Genomic DNA, 9,116 nt, shown 5'->3' on the forward strand with positions numbered 1-9,116 from the left:
AATACGGTCGGCAGTCTACCTAGGGGTATGCCCAAGGTAGTAGATTGTCGGCAGACAGATGCGCAAGTCACAAACAAGACGGTGACGCAAGACAGACACGAGATTTTATCCAGGTTCGGCCGCCAAGAAGGCGTAATACCTACGTCCTGCGTCTGATTGGTATTGCTGTATGTCAATGAGAGATGTTTTTTAGAGGGATCCCCTGCCTGCCTTATATAGTCCGGGGGGCAGGGTTACAGATCTGGAAACTAATCCTAGTCAGTTACAATTGCCATATGTGGCCGGACAAGAATTCCTATTCTAACCGACCAGGATCCTGCTTGATCGCCAAATCCGCCTTGACTCCTTGCGCGGGACTCCAACCAGATTGGCTGAGCCGCACGTTGTCTTTCGGATGGACCAAACCCATCAATCCGGACCGGTACAAGCTTAGCCGTAAGGGTATAGGGGTTAATACCCCCACACTTGGAAAGCCAAATAAAGAGACAATCAAGTCCATGCATATTGCACTTGTATCGAATTGCAGTGCAGATATTTGCTTGCATGTCGTTCGAAAAATGGTGCACCTCGATTGGCCTAAAGTTAATGTTGTAGTTGTGGCATCTAATGTTTTTAACTTTACATCGAGATATGGTGGTTCCTGTAGTACCACACTTTGACTACTAATATCTATAAAAATATATTACCTTAAATAAAAAGATTTTGTATATTTAAGATAATAAAACCAAATAGTATCAATCATGCATTACCAATCTATATAAAAATCTTATATATTGATGGCCAAATTTTAAGTTTAACTTAGCAAGCATAGATGGACTTGGCGGTTGTTTGGTTGAAGCCCTGCCACAACCTAGCCAGACAACAATGCTAGCTTCTTCAAAATCCAATGCTTGGGTTGTTGCCTAGCTACATGTGTTAGATAATAATTGGTGACCCTCATGAACAATTGTATTTTATGCTATATTATTAAAATGGAGAAACTAAATGGACCAAGTCATCACAGGATTCAAAAGTAATCTAAGGAGAGAACTGCTCTGGTACTCCTCTCTCTAAAAAACTGCACACATCTCGAAGCGGCCATTCGATAAATTATTATTATTTTTTATTTCTACATCTAGGTCCCGCATGGGCTCAGCCCGTAAGCCCAGCCCGAGCTTAGCCCTGATCCAGAGGGAAGTTACGTGTGCAAGTCCCACTCCCTTCCTTGTTCGGTGGTGGGCGGATACGCCGTCGTTTCCGTCGCGGACGAGTCCGTCTAGGAGCCGGCGGAAGACAGCACCTCCGCTCCCTTCGATCCCCTGCGGAATCGCGACGGACTCCACGCGTTGTGCCGTTTTCCTCTCATGGACAACTCGTCTGGAAGCCAGCAGACATGGCAGATTCTGATTCCTTCTTCCTGCAGTTCGCAAGAAATCATTCACTTTCCCTTGCTCCGTCAACAAAAGTCTGCTCTTGGTAGTACGTGGTCGTAGGGATCGGAGGAGGGAGTGGAGGAGCTGGCGTGCTGCCTTCCGCCGTCTTCCAGACGCACTCATCCGCGACAGAAACAGCGGCGTATCCGCCCACCAGGGAATGAGGAAGGGATCGAGACCTGCACACGTGACTTTCCCTCTGGATCAGTGTTGGGCTTGGACGGGCTGGGCCCATGCGAGACCCAGGTTCGAAAATAATAAAAATAATAATTCATTGAATAGGATGCTTTGAGATGAGTGCAATTTTTAGAAAGAGGAGTGTCGGAGCAGTTCTCGAGGAAGGAAACTAGCTACAAATTAAATGGGTCCGTTGATATTAGCCTTAAATTACAGTTATCAAATGGATTCACCAAAATTCGGATGGCTTCATGAAGAATTATATGGGAAATTCTCTAAAATAGATAAAGAACAAACATGAGAATCAAACAATATAACCAACAAAGCAAGCTGCAAATTCAAAGGATTAGTAGTTACCCACTTTAAACCAAGGGGATCATGTCAAACCTTCAAAAACCGAGCCCCTCCAGATCCGAGGCTTACGACCCGACAGTAAAATATATTCACTGCCAACTCTAGCACAACCGACACTCTGGCAGTGATGTTTTTACTGATGTTTTGGTATTGATTGTCTGTTTGATATAGTGAAAAATCAAATTGTAGAGATGAGCCGTCTGTGAAACCATTTTTAGAAACAGTTCTCATAAAATTGTCTCTAAGAAAGTGCCTTTGAAAATCACTATCCACAAATTAGTATTTTAAATCAAAATTTAATAACATCAGGCAGAAGATAAGACTGTCCACAGCGTTGTGCGGTGCTAAAAACAGATCCGTACATGCAAGTGGGTACCGATGCCAAGACTTATGTCTACCCACAATGTCAGCACAGGTGCTTCATTTGTGTGGGCCACCAATAGCCATGCCATGAGGGCCAGCAGCCAGCACCAGTTGCATAGCAGATGGGTGAAGAATACACTTGTTTATTCTTTCAGCACCGATGAACCTACATGTCATATTTATTCTTTCAGCACCGATGAACCTACATGTCACGGTGCTTGATTTTTTCAATTTAACATCGCACTCTACGATGATATAAGCCAGTGTCTCATCCTTCTCTCTGCTAATTCAGCACCGGTGAAACCCAACGCTACGGGCAGTCTAAGCCTGCAACAAGCTAGTGGTCTACTCGTCATGGCCTCATGGGCCTGCTCCAGTACTCTCGGCCCCGCGCGCGGCAACAGGGAAGAACACGCGTCCCATCAACCGTACCTCCTATGAGGCTATGAACACCATAGGTATATGATATTTTCTTTAAAGAAAAAGTCTACTTCACCCCATCTTTCATACTTGGTCTACTTCACCCCCTAACTATGAAACCGTCTGTTTTACCCCCTCAACTTTCCAAAATCGTCTATTTTAACCCCTGGGCGGTTTTTCCGTTTTGCTACAGTAACATCGGGTTTGCTACAGTTACGGTGGTTTGCTACAGTGCCGGTAGTTTTGCATTTTCTTTTTTTATTTATTTTCGGTGATTTTTTAAAAAATCATAGTAAATCATAGAAAAATCATAAAATAAAAAAATCTAATTTTATTGGACTCCACATGAGTAGATCTACACAATGAATATATAATACAGTATGCTTTAGTACAAATTTTTTTTGTCGCTTTAGATTAATTGAAAAATCCAATTTTGTCTGTAATTAATTGGAATAATTCATAGCTGCAGCTTCTATGGTCCAATTGTGGTGAAATTTTTATGCTACGCTAATTATTGTATGCTTGAACTATAGTAAAAATTTCGTACTCATTGGACTATGTATAACTTAGTTATAGATAAATTCTAATTAATTACAGACAAAATTGGATTTTTTAATTAATCTAAAGCGACAAAAAAAATTTGTACTAAAGCATACTGTATTATATATTCATTGTGTAGATCTACTCATGTGGAGTTCAATAAAATTAGATTTTTTATTTTATGATTTTTCAAAAATTCACCGAAAATAAATAAAAAAAAGAAATCCAAAACCGACTGTACTGTAGCAACCCACAGCTACTGTAGCAAACATGCTGTTGCTGTAGCAAAACCGCAGCTGAAAAACCGCCCATGGTGTAAAATAGACGGTTTTGGAAAGTTGAGGAGGTAAAACAGACGGTTTCATAGTTGAGGGGGTGAAATAGACCAAGTATGAAAGGTGAAGGGGTGAAGTAGACTTTTTCCTTTCCTTTAAAGCCTGCTGATCGGCGTAGACAAGATCACTATTCATTGGTGCGAGCTTGGTTGGTCTCACTCAATGCATGCATATATGTATGTATGGTGTGGTCGGTTGGTTGTCGTGGCTCTGCACCAAACTTTGGCACCCATGATGTGCATGAGTGCACTGCATTCATTTGTCATGGACACGCTGACTGCTCGCCACTTCACATTGGGCGGTGGACACTTTTAGCTTTTGCACTATAGAGTTCATAGATGGATCGATGACCTATAGATCCTCCTTGGTGGAATGCACATCGACCGATCTTTTAATTTGTAGGCCTTTAGCTTCAAGGACTCAATATGGTGATCTGATTTGGAAAGAAAGAAAGTGATTTGTCCCTTAGAACATCAATACATTTCTAATAGCTGATCTAAAATTATAGTCTACTAGTCCATCAACCTGTGCCACCCCGAACTAATTTTAGGAAATATAATTTCATCTGTATAGGGTTCATGACTAATCAAGATTACTTATCTTTGCTTTCCTTCATTTGCTCTATACTAGGTACTTTATTCAGGGCCGAGCACAAGCACGTGCGGCCGGTTCGGTCGAACAGGGCCCCCAAATAGGAGGGGCCCACCAACCAGTCAGGTGTAGTATAGGTATAGATGTACATATATTGTACAGGCTTGTAGGTGTATAGTAGGCCCAATCGATGGCACATGGCAGGCAGCGGGCGGCCAGGCCCAAGGCCCCAAGCCCCCAAGCGGCAAGCGGCATGCCCTGCCCCTCTGGCCCTCTCGCTGTCTCGCATCGCAGGCACAGGTATCGCGACGGTACAGCACTGCAGGCCGCATCATCAATTCATCGGTTCATCACGCCAGCCGCCAGGCGCCGCATCAGCGTCTAGGACGCATCCGCAGACCGCAGGGCGCCGCGCCGGCCAGGCAGGACGCCAAGACGGCAGGACTCCATCGCACTTCGCGCACATCGCAGTCTCGCAGATCCCGTCTCGTCCGTGATCGATGATCTGTCAGTCCGTCTCGTGTCTCGCGCCTCGTGGCAGATCGGTATACTAATCTGATTTTTGATGCAATTAATTTCAATTTTTTAATCAACATTGATGGATAATGACTAATATAATATTGATCCATCTAGGTGTTTAGTTATATTTGTTCTGGTTCTGGATTATCTAGTGTTTCGATCAGGGCCGAGTCATGTCTTCTGCAAATCGGTCTAGAAAGTATGAATCTGGTTACCAAAAGCGTAAGAAAAAACAAAGAATAGAGGATTTAACTCAATCTCAAAAGGGGGCTATGGATAAATTTGTTAGAAAAGAGTCACAAGTGTCCACCGATAATGATGACAATGATCCTAGAGATGGTTAGATGGAGATAGAAAATATTGTTGGGGTCGAGGAAGTTCTTATTGATAACACAAACATTGAAATGGATAACAATGCTGATAATATTGGGGCCAATAGTACTTCACCAATTGCGAATGTTAATGATTCCTTTCAGCCTGATATATTTGATCCTAGATATTGGGATTCCCTTGATCATAAACAAATTGATATTTTAGTAGAGAAGGACCCTAGAAGAGATTTATCAATTCAGAAAGGTCCTAAGGATAGATATGCTAGACGGTTTTTTGCACTATTCTATACAAGAATTTTATCAAATGAAGAGCATTGTGATAGGGATTGGCTTGTCTATTCTAAGGAACTCGATAGGGTCTTTTGCTTTGGTTGTAAATTATTTACAAAAGACCATCGAAACGGTCAGTTGGCAAATGAGGGGTTTAATGATTGGATACATCTTGGTAGTACACTTAAAGAGCATGAAACAAGTTCAAATCATGTTTTGAGTATGGCAACTTGGTATGAGTTGCGTAGTAGATTGCAAAAGGATCAAACTATTGATAAAGCCGCTCAATGACAACTCGAGAAAGAAAAGGACCATTGGAGAAAAGTTTTGTTCAGAATTGTTTGCATTGTTAAATTTCTTGCCAAGCATAATCTTGCTTTTCGTGGGACTAATAGCAAACTGTATGAAGATAGCAATGGGAATTTTTTGGGATTGGTAGAGATGTTGGCTGAATTTGACCTAATTATTCAAGAACATGTTCGTCGTATTACAAGTGAGGAAACTCAAGCTCATTATCTTGATTTTAAGATTCAGAATGAGTTGATACACTTGCTTGCTTCTGCTATTAAGTCTGAAATTATTAAGAAAATAAAGAGTGCAAAGTACTTCTCTGTCATACTTGATTGTACTCTTGATGCAAGCCACCAAGAACAAATGTCTTTAATTATAAGATATGTTGACTCATCTTCAAGTGATGTTCGCATAGAAGAATCCTTTATAGGATTTTTGGATGTCAACGATACAACTGGGCAAGGACTTTTTGATGTGCTGAAGAATGAACTAAAGCTCCTTGGTCTTGATATAGATGACGTGAGAGGACAAGGTTATGACAATGGGTCAAATATGAAAGGAAAACATAAAGGGGTAAAAAAGAAACTTTTGGATGTAAATCCTCGTGCTTTCTATTCTGCTTGTGGTTGCCATAGCCTTAATTTAACACTTTGTGATATGGCTAAGACTTATGGTGAAGCTAAGGACTTCTTTGGAATCATCCAGCGCATCTATACAACTTTTGCTAATTCTACTAAGAAATGGCAGATTCTAAAAGATAACATATCAAGATTGACTCTCAAGTCAGTATCAGCTACACGTTGGGAGAGTCGTGTTGAAAGTGTTAAAGCTATAAGATTTTAGTGCACAGACATTTGAGAGGCTCTACTTCAGGTACCCAATATTGTTGTATTGATATTTGATAATGATGTACTTATTTTGGCTATCTCCAACTATAACACATATTTTATTCCTTTCAATTTCAGGTATCTAATGTTGATAATGATCCAAAAACAAGCTGTGAGGCTAAGGGCTTGGCAAACAATGAACTTGGAGAGTATGAATTTATATTGGCAATAGTCATTCGGTATGAGGTATTATATGCCGTTAATTTAGTAAGCAAACACTTGCAAGCAAAGGATATGCTTATTGATGTTGCTATTGAGAAAGTGGAAGGGTTGATTTCTTTCTTCAAGGATTATAGGGAAACTGGTTTCTTAGAAGCATTAGAGATTGCCAAAGGAATTGCACTTGAGATGGATATTGGTACAACATTTCGTAAAAGAAGAGAAATTAAAAGAAAGAGACATTTTGATGAGAACTTAGATGACACAAATGCTGGTACACAGTCTGTAGAGGAGCTATTTAGAATCAGCTATTTTTTACCTGTTGTTGATCAAGCAATTTCCTCACTTACAACAAGATTTGAACAATACCAGAGTTACCAACAAAATTTTGGTTTCTTATTTACCTCTGAAACATTACAGTCATTGGATGACACGAGTTTGAAATCTTCTTGTGATAATCTTGGGGTTGTCCTTACAAAAGACAGAAAATCTGATGTTGATGCCAATGAATTGTATGTGGAGTTGAAGTTTCTTCAAGATTTCATTCCTAAAGAAAATATGGGTCCTGTTGAAATTCTAAAGTTCCTAAAGCGGCATGACTGTTTTCCCAATGCAAGTATTGCATATAGAGTTCTATTGACCATTCCTGTGACCATTGCATCGACAGAGCGAAGCTTTTCTAAATTGAAACTATTGAAGTCATATTTGCGTTCGACAATGACACAACAAAGACTTAATGATTTGGCTACAATAGCACTTGAGAGTGGATTGCTGGAGAAGATTGATTATGAGCATATCATTGAAGATTTCATTTCAAGGAACACTAAAAGAATGAAGTACTTCAATTAAAGATTATGAAAGCAAAAGTCAAATAGGTATGGTTTTTGATATATCTTAGTGTGATATGTATCATATATCTTATTTATAGTCATATTTTTTATGGAGGTAGGCCTCATTTTAGAGTTTGGTACAGGGCCTCGATTTTTGCCGGCTTGGCCCTGACTTTATTCTTATGTGTATCCACTTGTGATATACTTTAGTTACCAATTGTTCTATATACTTTCCCATCCTGATTCATAGTTGTCCACTTTACATCGTCCCTTTATGCGGATTAGACACATGTTTACTTGAAATTATCTCTCTTGTGTTCATAAATTAAAACAATGCTCTTAAATACTATCTTTTTTACCCTTTTGTGGTAGGTAATAGTAACCTTTGGAGCATATATAATCCACATGAGTATGTATAGTAAGGTTGGCGACAAGAAGTACGCAATCGACATCTCAGATAGATCTAGAGGTTATTATTGTGGCAATATGGATGCAATATGTTGACGGTGGCCCTGTTATGAGGATACGAGGTGGTCCCTGAGCTAACAATCTGAGGATCCACTGGCTAGAGGTCATTGTAGGGCAACGGGATCCTCTAACCTAACTACATGATGTGTTTTGGTCATTGACATGTGAGCTCTATAGTCATTGCAGAGTTATAGTCCAAGGAAATGATTCATTGATGGGAGATAGTGACTAGGGATATAAATGTCAACATTATCTAAAGATGGGTGAATTACCGGGGCCTTATTCAAAACCAGTTGCAATATCATTAAAGGAGACTTCATGGTTGTGAACAATCATATATTCACTATGAACTCACAAGGTTTCGAGCTCCTCAACTCCACCAGCATCATCCTACTTGTGGCAGAACCACCCGGGATAGTGTACTTACGGAGGCGCTCGTCTTCCACCAAACACTAAGCACCCCGAAAGCAACTACCACGAGCGGTATCCATCGGGCACACCCCGAGGGAGAACCTGAAAGATCCACATTTTTCCCAAGGATCCAATAATGAAAACGAGTTACAACACAAGTCCATCTCATACATTAGAGTTTCTTAAAAAGTACATTATTACAATACCAAATACAGAGTGCGGAATGATAAACAGCGGAATATTAAAAGATAACATTTAGCGATAGGATAACGAGGATTTCGTCTGAGCCCACCAGAAGAATCCTCCACACAAGGTACACCTCAAGCATCACCTGCAATAGGGGTAAATAAACCCTGAGTACACAATATACTCGCAAGACTTATCCGACCAATGGAAATACTTTCCCGACTCCAAGGGATATGCTAGGCTTTATGGTTTGCTGTTTCTCTTTTAGCAAAAAGCAATACTAATAGTGAGTCCTTATTGATACATTATTATCATTAGCCGTATTAAGTCTTCATCTAGTCAATCTATATAAGCACCTGTTCTACTTTCAAGCAAGGGTTGAGCAATCGATACTGATCATTCTCCTTTTTCCACTTACAGTTCTTACTACAGTGCTAAACCATAGACAAGCCGTACCAGATAACCCGGCGATTCGTGAATCAATGTGCCCAGCTAGGTGCCCCAAAGACACACGCCCCGCTTGTACCCCAGGCACAAGCAGGACTAACCCACCACTCTCCTATCTCGGGTG

General features: G+C 40.6%; 1 pseudogene; it reads left to right on the forward strand.

Moving 5' to 3' along the window:
* The first annotated feature begins 5,055 nt into the window (after positions 1-5,055).
* LOC136460384 (uncharacterized) lies at positions 5,056-7,499 on the forward strand (annotated as a pseudogene).
* Positions 7,500-9,116: the final 1,617 nt, after the last annotated feature.

Source organism: Miscanthus floridulus, chromosome 6 (genome assembly GCF_019320115.1).
Source record: "Miscanthus floridulus cultivar M001 chromosome 6, ASM1932011v1, whole genome shotgun sequence".
In the NCBI taxonomy this organism is placed as follows: domain Eukaryota; kingdom Viridiplantae; phylum Streptophyta; class Magnoliopsida; order Poales; family Poaceae; genus Miscanthus; species Miscanthus floridulus.